General features: G+C 53.5%; 1 pseudogene; it reads right to left on the reverse strand.

Annotated features, from left to right (window-relative positions):
* Positions 1 to 337: 337 nt before the first annotated feature.
* Positions 338 to 445, reverse strand: LOC122087115 (annotated as a pseudogene).
* Positions 446 to 10,725: the final 10,280 nt, after the last annotated feature.

A 10,725-nucleotide genomic window follows, 5' to 3' on the forward strand; every position in this document is an offset into this window, starting at 1 on the left:
CTCCTGAACCCTTGCAGTTATTTGTGCCTTCAGCTCCGTAAGCTTCTGTTCGCATTCCTGGCGAGTATGAAGAAGGTCCGCTTCCAGGTGCTCCACCTTCTCTAGGAGAATCGAACGCTCATTCTCTAGGACTGACTTCTCGGGTTTCGAAGCCTCGAGGTCTCGGGCCATGGCTTCAGCCCGGATCGTCAGCTGACCCACTTGGTTTTGGACCTGCATAAGACACCGATGGTCAGTATGTTGCAATGATAATAAATTAAGGTTTGGAAGACCGAAGCTTACTCCTGCCATGAAGATGCAGGCGCTAGTTATCATGGCCATCGTCCCTTGTTGTTGTGCTTCGATGGCATCTCGGGGGAGGTCACCCATCCTAGTACTACTCTCGCCTAAGCACGCTTAACTGCGGAGTTCTGATGGGATCCGGTACATTAGTGCTGGGACGAAGCCAACCTCGGCCCTAACATTCCTAGCCCTCGGGCTTCTGAAGTCTACCACGAGGGAAGAGTCTCTGGCAGACAAGCTATGGCCTGGAGCAGCGAGGGCCTGGACCGCTTCGGTACTGGGTCCTTCGACCCTGGACCGCTTCGGTACTGGGTCCTTCGACCCTGGACCTTTTCTTCGGTGGGGGAGCTTCGGAGGAGGGAGGCCCCTTCTTCTTCTCTTTCCTCTTCAACCGCTGCTGCTGCTGCGCATCCCACACTTGGGCTCCCTTATCTGGACTTGCCTCTCCGCAGCTACAGCCCTAGCCTTGGCCCTGGAGATTTGCACTGCATGAAGACGAAGGAAGTTAGTATGAAACACAAGTACCCGAGGCAAGTAAACTTGGGCTGGCCTAAGACTCACCCAGGCTAAGCCCGAATCTGAACAAAATGGCGTCAGACTTAAGGCTGTCGGACTCAACTGGAGGGCAGGTGTCTTGACGCTTTGCCATCGCCAACAACTCCGCGTCTATCCCAAGAAGGGCAGGGGCAGAGTTCACCGTCCTCAGATCGGGGATATCCCAGACGGTGCCGAAGGGCACCCCCTTGGACGACCTCACGAAGAAGAATTTCTCCTTCCACCTGTGGATCGATGTTGGGTAACCGTTCAACAACCAAAGGTCTTTCCGAGGGCTGAAGTAGTACCAGCCCGAAAGCCCCTTACAGGCCAAAAGGAGGAAGCAGTTGACGAAGAGAGGGAGGGAGAGAGGCCTCTGGCGCCAAGAGAAAAGGACGACGAAGCTAAGCATCTACCGCCATCCGTTCGGCGTCAGCTGGGTCGGATAAATCCCGTAGTGCCGAAACACCCGGGCAAAGAAAGGATGGAAGGGAAGCCAAAGGCCGGTCTTAAACGCCTCTTTCTATAAGCACAGCTCTTCGAAGTTCTGATAGCTGGCTCGATCGATCAGTTTCGATAGCCGAAGCTCGAAAGCATCCGAGATACTGAAGGAGGCCCTTAGCTCCCCCAGCTCCAGCTCATCCATGGTGGAAACGATGTGCAGAGCCTCCACCTCAAGGGGGTCTTGGGTCTGGGCTCGGGATTCAAGAACCCACTCCCTGAATCCCTCATCGTTTGAGCCACGCTCGAACCCAGATGGCGAGGCCGTGGACGATGAGTCATGAGCGGAGGGCGAATCTGGGGAAGAGTCCTAGGACATCCCTCGGACCCCCCGGGCTCTGATACCTATGGTTAGACATTGTCCTCTCGGAGGACGAGGGACTGTACCCAGACGAACAAGACATCGTACTTACTTTTGGTGAAGACGAAGCGCTAAAGGAAAAGGAACACCTAGACCGAAGGAAGACTCTCCGAGGGAAAAACAAAAGTGACCCACAAATGGACCCCCACACTTTATAAATAGAAGAAAAACGATACGACTGCCCAAGCATTAATGGCGTCGTCATGTCACCAATTACCACCCCTCGAGATCTATGCCAGATCAGACCCGACCAAAGGTCCCTACCTTGGTTGGGAGCTCAGGCCAAGGCCGAGCGGACTTGACCGAAGGTCACCACCTCGGTTGGGAGCTTCGGCTAAAGCCGAGCAGACCTAACTAGAGGTCCTTACCTCGGTTGGGAGCTCAGGCAAAGGCCGAGCGGACCTGACCGAAGGTCCTTACCTCGGTTGGGAGCTCAAGAAAAGGCCAAGCGGACTTGACCGAAGGTCCTTACCTTGGTTGGGGGCTTTGGCTAAGGCCGAGCTGACCTGACCAAAGGTCATAATCTTGGCAGGGGGCTTCGGCTAAAGCCGAGCGGACCTAATCGAAGGTCCTTACCTAGGTTGGGAGCTCAGACAAAGGCTGGGCGGACCTGACCGAAGGTCCCTACCTCGGTTGGAAGTTTAGGAGAGGTCGAGCGGACCTGACCGAAGGTCCTTACCTCGTTTGGGATTCTGACTAAGGCCGAGCTCACCTGATCGTATGTCATAACCTCGGCAGGGGGCTCTGGCAAAAGCTGAGCGGACCTAACCGAAGGTCCTTACCTTGGTTGGGAGCTCAAGCAATGGCCGAGCAGACCTAGCCGAAGGTCCTTACCTCGGATGAGGGCTCTGACCAAGGTCGAGTTGACCTGACCGAGGGTCACAACCTCGGTAGGGGGCTCTGGTAAAAGCCGAGCGGACCTAACAGAAGGTCCTCCGGCAAACGCCGAGCGGACCTAACCGAAGGTCCTTACCTCGATTGAGAGCTCAGGAAAAGGCTGAGCTGACCTGACCGAAGGTCCTTACCTCGGTTGGGGGCTCTGGCTAAGGTCGAGCTGACCTGACCGAAGGTCACAACCTCGGTTGGGGGCTCTGACAAAAGCCGAGCGGACCTGACCGAAGGTCCTTACCTCGGTTGGGGGCTCTGGCTAAGGTCGAGCTGACCTGACCGAAGGTCACAACCTCGGCAGGGGGCTTCGACAAAAGCCGAGCGGACCTAATTGAAGGTCCTTACCTCGGTTGGGAGCTCAGGTAAAGGCCAAGTGGACCTGACCGAAGGTCCTTACCTCGGTTGGGAGTTCAAGCAGAGGCCGAGCGGACCTGGCCTAAGGTCCTTACCTCGGTTGGGGGCTCTAGCTAAGGCCGAGATGACTTGACTGAAGGTCACAACCTCGGCAGGGGGCTCCGGTTAAAGCCGAGCGGACCTGACCTAAGCTCCTTACCTCGGTTGGGAGCTCAGGCAGAGGCCGAGCGGATCTGACCTAAGGTTCTTACCTCGGTTGGGGCCTCTGGCTAAGGCCGAGCTGACCTGACCGAAGGTCACAACCTCGGCAAGGGGCTCCGGTTAAAGCCGAGCGGACCTAACCTAAGGTCTTTACCTCGGTTGGGAGCTCAGGAAAAGGCGGAGTGGACCAAAATTTCCAGACCAAAATGAACAATTTCGTTTTGTGCAATGATTCATGTCTCTCTCCATCGCAAGGCAATGGCTTAGGATGGCGACAAGACAGATACATTATAGGTTTTTTTTTTTTTTTTTTTTTTTNACCCGTGAAGAGAATATTCCCCACGAAGGGGATAAGACATATTCGAGTAGGACTCGAAGAGGAAAGGAGGCGGACCCGAGAAGGATTCCTCCATGGAAAAGAGAAACCCTAAACCCTAAGGACTATAAGAGAGGGCCCGAGCGGAGGAAAAAAGGTAAGCAGAAAAACCCACACCATTACCCTTGTGAAAAACTGTGTGGCTGATCTCTAACTTGGGCGTCGAAGGACTAACCCCGGATAAACATCCTGGCCTCTGCCTTCTGTGTTTGTGCAGGATCAACTCATAGGGATTTTCGGCAGCAACAGATTGGCGCCGTCTGTGGGAACGACAGTAATGGTGGGGAGAACCTACAATTGTAAGAAGACGAGAGCAGCGTCGAACATAAACATGGGGGAGGAGGAACCTTCAGGATGGCTCCCTCGATGGAAATCGGAGGAGAAAGGGAAAACGATGATCGGGAAGGTTCCGCGAGGGACCAGCGTTCGGCCGGATATTCGGTGCGCGGAGGTAGTAGTCCTCCACCCCCTCCTAGAGCACAGGAATATGTGACAAGGGAGCAGTTCAAAGCCCTCCAGGAGAAATATGACCGAATGGCTGAGGCAATGAAGGAGGTCTCCAAAGTTGTCTCTCAGAAGACCGATGGAGCACCGCAAGGCCCCCATATCCGGCCCGAGCGAGCTCTAGACGAAGACCGGAGCAGTACAGGATCGATAAGGTCCGGTCATAATCCTCGGAACCGAGCGATGAGGGAAAGTCCCGCACCCAGGGGAAGGACGCGGCATGCCGCCGAGGCCAGGCATAGGGAGCCACGCCAAGGAGACGAACAGAGACACGAGGACCCGGGGTTGAAGCAGATGATCCTGAACCTGAAAGATGAGATCAGGAATGTGGCAGAAAACCAGATGGGAGCTCGCGAGCCAGACCTCACTAATGACACGGCTCTAGCTGATGAGGTCATGAGGGACCCGCTCCCGATCGGCTTTCGCCTGCCAAAGTATGACACCTACGACGAGTCTGGGGACCCCGTCAATCATCTGGAAGGCTTCAAGGTTGCTATGCAGTTCCATCGAGTCTCGGAAAACATCATGTGTAGCGCCCTGCCATTGACGTTCAGAGGAGCGGCAAGGATATGGTACAACCGTTTGCCGATGAAGTCGATCCACAGCTTCAACGATCTAAGTTACTTCTTCGTGAAGGGATTCTTCAGTAGCCAACCCCTTCAGAAGACCACGTTGAACTTGACCAACGTCAAGCAACATGAAGGAGAATCACTACGAAACTACATGAAGCGCTTCCAACAAGAGATCACGATCAGAGGTTTGGACCCGAAAGAAGAGTTCACAACCCTGCTGGGAGGCGTCAAGGATAAGGAGCTGAAAAGGTCTTTGGCGAAGCATACATCGAGGAACCTGGCCGAGTTGAGAGCTCAGTGCGATAAGTACATCCAGATGGAAGAAACCCTTCAAGCCGATGAAGAAGCTGAAAGGAAGACGGGAAGGAAAAGGATCCCAAGGGGCGACGACAAACCTTCCAAAGAAAGCAAAAGACGAAAGTCCAAGCGTGGTCGGGCACCCAGTCCACCAAGGAAGTTCGAGAAATACGCTCCCCTGAATTGGAGACAGACGGATGTACTGATGCAGATAAAGGACTCCCCGGATGCTAGAGCCATGAAGTGGCCAGGGAAGATGGGACGACACCCCGAGAGACGCAATATTGACAGATATTGCCACTTCCACAGGGACCAAGGCCACGACACCGAAGATTGTTGGCACCTCAAGGGGGAAATAGAAGGAATGATCCGAAGACGATATCTAGGACGATTTGTAGACCGCGAAAAGGAGCATGCCCAAGACAGTAATGACCGCAGGGACAACCGTAGTAGAGATGGCAAAGGCCACTATGAAAGAAGGGGGCCAGCCCGCAGAAGGAATCAGGAACGGCAAAGGGACCGGACACTCGAGGAAGCTGACCATCACCTCCGGGACGAGAATAAAAGCCCAACTAGGGTTATAGCGACAATCTGTGGAGGCCTAGCCGCTGCAGAAAGTTCAGTCTTGGCCAGGAAAGCAAAAGCCTATGTGAAAAGCGTACATGTGGCTGAATGGTCGAACAAGAAGGCGAGGACGGGAACGGTTATTTCCTTCTCAGACGACGATCTGGAAGGGGTGCACACTCCGCACGATGATGCCCTGGTAGTCACCATGACCATAGCTAATTGCAGAGTGAAGAGGATCTTGGTGGATAACGGCAGTTCAGCTGATATCCTGTTCCTTAAAGCTTTCCAAAAGATGGGCCTGGACGAGGGAAAGCTGAAGAAAGTCGAACACCCGTTTCAGGGATTCTCTGGTGTCCTAGTAAAAGTGGAGGGACCGATTGAGTTGCCGGTAAGAGGCGGCACCGGAGATCACCAAGTAACAGTTATTATCAACTTCTTGGTAGTAGGCATTACCTTGGCATACAATGCCATACTAGGGAGAGTTGGTTTGAACCTGCTAAAGGCTGTCGTGTCCACACCACACCTCAAGATGAAATTCCCAACCAATAACGGTGTCGGTGAATGTCGAGGCAATCAGGAGGCATCCCGGAGGTGCTACGCCACTACCTTATGGGGAAGAGAAAAGGCGGGCGAGGCGCTCCCGATAGAAGATCTGCGCGATGAAACCAGTTATCAAAGGGGGGAACCGGCTGAGGATCTGATATAGGTTGAGGCCGAAGAGGGAGATAACACTCACCAATTCCAGATCGGGGCTACAATGCCAAGGCAACAACGAGAAAAACTCATCTCATTCCTCCGAACAACTCTGACGTCTTCGCCTGGTCGGCCTCAGACATGCTTGGAATAGACCAAGAGGTCATAGAGCATCATCTAAGTGTCAACCCGGCAAAGAAGCCGATGTAACAGAAGAAGAGGAACTTTGCCCCCGAGAGGCAGCAAAAAATAGATGAAGTAGAGATGTTGCTGAAGGCCCAGTTCATCCGTGAGATCCAGTTCCCGAAGTGGATATCCAATGTGGTGATGGTCCCGAAGGCAAATGGAAAGTGGAGGATCTGCATCGACTTCACCGATCTGAACAAGGCCTGCCCAAAGGACGGATACCCCCTGCCGAAAATAGACCTCCTCATCGATGCCACGGCAGGATACGAGGCACTAAGCTTCATGGATGCGTAATCGGGGTACAATCAGATCAAGATGTATAAGGTTGATGTCCCGAAGACATCCTTCGTGACCAAGGGGGGATTGTACTGCTATGAAGTCATGCCCTTCTGGCTAAAAAACGCAGGGGCCACCTATCAAAGGTTGGTGAATAAAATCTTCAATGGGATGATCGGCAAAACCATGGAGGTATACGTGGACGATATGCTTGTAAAAAGCCTGAAGGCGGAACAACACATTCAAGACTTAGAAGAGGCGTTCCAGGTGCTGAGGCAGTACGGCATGAAGCTGAACCAGGCAAAGTGAGCATTCGGAGTAGCCTCCGGAAAGTTCCTCGGCTTTATTGTCTCGGAGAGGGGAATTGAAGCCAATCCGGTGAATATACAAGCCATTTGAGATATGAGGTCACCCCAGAATGTGAAGCAAGTCCAGGAGTTAGCAGGCAGAGTCGCCGCCCTAGGGCGATTCCTGTCTCGATCGGCTGACAGATGCCTCCCCTTCTTCAAAGCCTTGAAGGGATCCAAAAAGTTCGAATGGACGGAGGAATGCGAAAAGTCCTTTGAACAACTGAAGGAGTACCTGGCCGCACCCCCACTGCTGACAAAGCCAAACACCCGGGATACCTTACAATTGTACCTTGCTGTATCATCAGTAGCGATAAGCGCAGTACTGACGAAGGAAGAAGGAAGGCAACAACGGCCAATATACTACGTCAGCCGAACCCTGCTAGATGCCGAAACAAGATACAGAAAGACGGAGAAAGTGGCATACGCCCGGGTAACAGCGGCAAGAAAGCTGAGGCCCTATTTTCAATCACATACGGTATGCGTATTCACAGACCATCCCCTGAAGAAGATACTGCAACGGCCAGATATGTCTGGTCGCCTGGTAAACTGGGCCATAGAGTTGGGAGAATTTAACATCCAGTACAAACCGAGAACCGTAATAAAAACACAAGCCCTCGCAGGCTTCATAGCCGAGACGACGCTTCCTAATGATCCCCAGGAGTTTTCCGAGGACCGAGGAGAAAAGGCTTGGGCATTGTACATGGATGGTGCTTCCAATAGCGCAGGGATCATATTGGTCAGCCCCGGAGGTTTCAAGATCGAGTACACCCTACGGTTCGAATTTGATGCCTCCAACAATAAAGCAAAGTACGAAGCGTTGATAGTCGGAATTAATCTGGCACGGGCTTTGATGGTACAAGAGCTAGTGGTGCATAGTGATTCACAGCTCGTGGTACGACAGGTGAATGGAGACTACGAAGCCAAAGAACAAAGGATGGCTGGGTACTTGAAGACAGTGCGAGAAAGAATAACAGCCTTCAAGGAATTCGAGGTAAGGCAGGTACCACGAGAAGAGAATGCTAGTGCAGACGCACTGTCGCAGTTGGCCACCTCCGACTTCGCAGACCTTGGACGATCGGTGTATTTTGAAGTGCTACCACAGCCAAGTACCGAAAAACCCCAAGAGGTATTACCTGTAGGCAAACACGGCCATAGCCGGATGGATGCCATAACCAAATACCTGAAGGAAGGAAAGCTCCCCGAGAATAGGGACGAGGCAAGGAAAGTACGAATAAGGTCAGCACGCTTCCTTCTGAAGGACGAGACACTGTACAAAATAGGGTTCACCGTGCCGTACCTCAAGTGCCTGAACCCCGCCGATGGCGAGTATGCACTCTGAGAAGTGCATGAAGGGATATACGGCCAACACCTGGGAGCCCAGGCCTTAGCACATAAAGTGCTGAGGCAGGGCTTGTTTTGGCCGACAATGAGGAAGGATGCGGAATCGTGAGTCAGAAAATGCGTCAAGTGTCAGATGTTCGCCCCCCATCCCTAGGTAGCACTCTGCCGAGCTCTCATCCCTATCAAGCCCAATACCATTCGCCATGTAGGGAATGGACATCCTGAGCCCATTCCCCCTGGCCACGAGACAAAAGAAGTTTGTAGTGGTGGCAGTAGACTACTTCACGAAATGGGCAGAGGCCGAAGCACTGGCGACGATATCCGACAAGAATGTAAGGAACTTCTTCCAGAGGGCGGTAGTCTATCGATTTGGAATCCCTCGGGTGGTGGTAACAAACAATGGAACTCAGTTCGCCAACCCAACTTTTGGCTTGTTTTGTGATACCCTCGGCATTGACCACAGGAAAACATCTGTCGGTTATCCATCGACCAACGGGCTAACAGAGATAACCAACCGTACCCTACTCCAAGGAATAAAGAAGAGACTGGATGATGCCAAAGGGTTATGGGCAGATGAGTTGTACAACATCCTCTGGGCTTACCGCACAACTGAGAGGTCGGCCATCGGAGAAACACCCTTCATTTTAACTTATGGCACCGAAGTTGTACTTCCGGTGGAGGTAGGGGCCGTAACCCACCGGATTCAGTACTACAATGAAGAAGAAAACGATAAAGAACTCCAAGCGAATTTAGACCTCTTGACCGAAGTCAGGGATACCTCACAAGAAAGGATCGCTGCCTACCAGCGGAGGGTTGCGAGGCACTATAACTCCAAAGTCCGAAAGAACGAGTTCAGAATGGGTGACCTCGTCCTCAGAAGGGCAGAAATATCAGACCCGAGGCATCAAGGAAAGCTAGCTCCTAATTGGGAAGGTCCTTACAGAGTCTCAAGGGTAATACGACAGGGGTCCTATCACCTGGAGACTACAGGGGGAGAAAAGGTCCCCCGATCGTGGAACTCGAAGAACTTAAGAAAATTCTACTAGTAGTGAAGTAGCAAGCACTCACATTTTGTAATTTTTTGCTCCTAAGCACTTTTTAGTTGTAACTCCTCGTCCTAAGCTCTCCGGATTATTTTATTTATAAAAAATATGTAAGTTGGTTTACGGCAATTGATGGGAATTCTCCTGTTTGGTGGCTTTAGCTTTGCCGAAGGTCCTTACCTCGGTCATTACCTCGGTTGTTGATCAAGGCAGAGCCGAAGGAAATTTGACGAAGGGATACAGCCAAAGGTCCCTACCTCTGTTGGGAGCTCAGGCGAAGGCCGAGCTGACCTGACCGAAGGCCCTTACCTCGGTTGGGGGCTCAGGAAAAGGCCGAGCTAACCTGACCGAAGGTCCTTACCTCGGTTGGGAGTTCAGGAAGAGACCGAGTGGACCTGACCGAAGGTCTTAACCTCGGTTGGGGGCTCAGGCCAAGGCCGAGCGGACCTAACCGAAGGTCTTTACCTCGGTTGGGAGCTCAGGCCGAGGCCAAGCTGACCTGACCGAAGGTCCCTACCTCGGATTGGAGGCTCAGGCCAAGGCCGAACGGACCTGATCGAAGGTCTTTACCTTAGTTGGGAGCTCAGGCCAAGGCCGAGGCCGAGCTGACCTGACCGAAGGTCCCTACCTAGGTTGGGGGCTCAGGCCGAGGCCATGCGGACCTGACCGAAGGTCACAACCTCGGTTGGGAGCTCAGGCCAAGGCTGAGTGGACCTGACCGAAGGTCTTAACCTCGGTTGGGAGCTCAGGCTAAGGCCAAGCAGACCTGACCGAAGGTCCTCACCTCGGTTGGGAGCTCAGGCCATGGCCGAGAGGACCTGACCGAAGGTCTTTACCTCGGTTGGGAGCTCAAGCCGAGGCCGAGCTGACCCGACCGAAGGTCCCTACATCGATTGGGGGCTCAGGCCAAGGCCGAGCAGACTTGACCGAAGGTCTTTACCTCGGTTGGGAGCTCAGGCCAAGGCTGACCTGACCTGACCGAAGGTCCCTACCTCGGTTGGGGGCTCAGGCCAAGGCCGAGCAGACCTGACCGAAGGTCTTTACATCGGTTGAGCTCAGGCCGAGGCCGAGTAAAACTGACCGAAGGTCCCTACCTCGGTTGGGAGCTCAGGAAGAGGCCGAGCGGACCTGGCCGAAGGCCCTTACCTCGGTTGGGAGCTCAGGCCGAGGCCGAGTTGAGCTAACCGAAGGTCTCTACCTCGGTTGGGGGCTTAGGCAAAGGCCGAGCGGACCTAACCGAAGGTCGTTACCTCGGCTGGGGGCTCAGGGAAAAGCCGAGGGGATCTGACCGAGGGTCCTTACCTCGGGTGGGGCTCAGGTCAGGCCCGAGCATACCTGACCGAAGGTCCCTACCTCAAGCAAAACTAAAGCCAAAGCCGAAGGAATAAGGCCGAAGGGA

This window comes from Macadamia integrifolia, chromosome 1 (genome assembly GCF_013358625.1).
Source record: "Macadamia integrifolia cultivar HAES 741 chromosome 1, SCU_Mint_v3, whole genome shotgun sequence".
Lineage (NCBI taxonomy): Eukaryota > Viridiplantae > Streptophyta > Magnoliopsida > Proteales > Proteaceae > Macadamia > Macadamia integrifolia.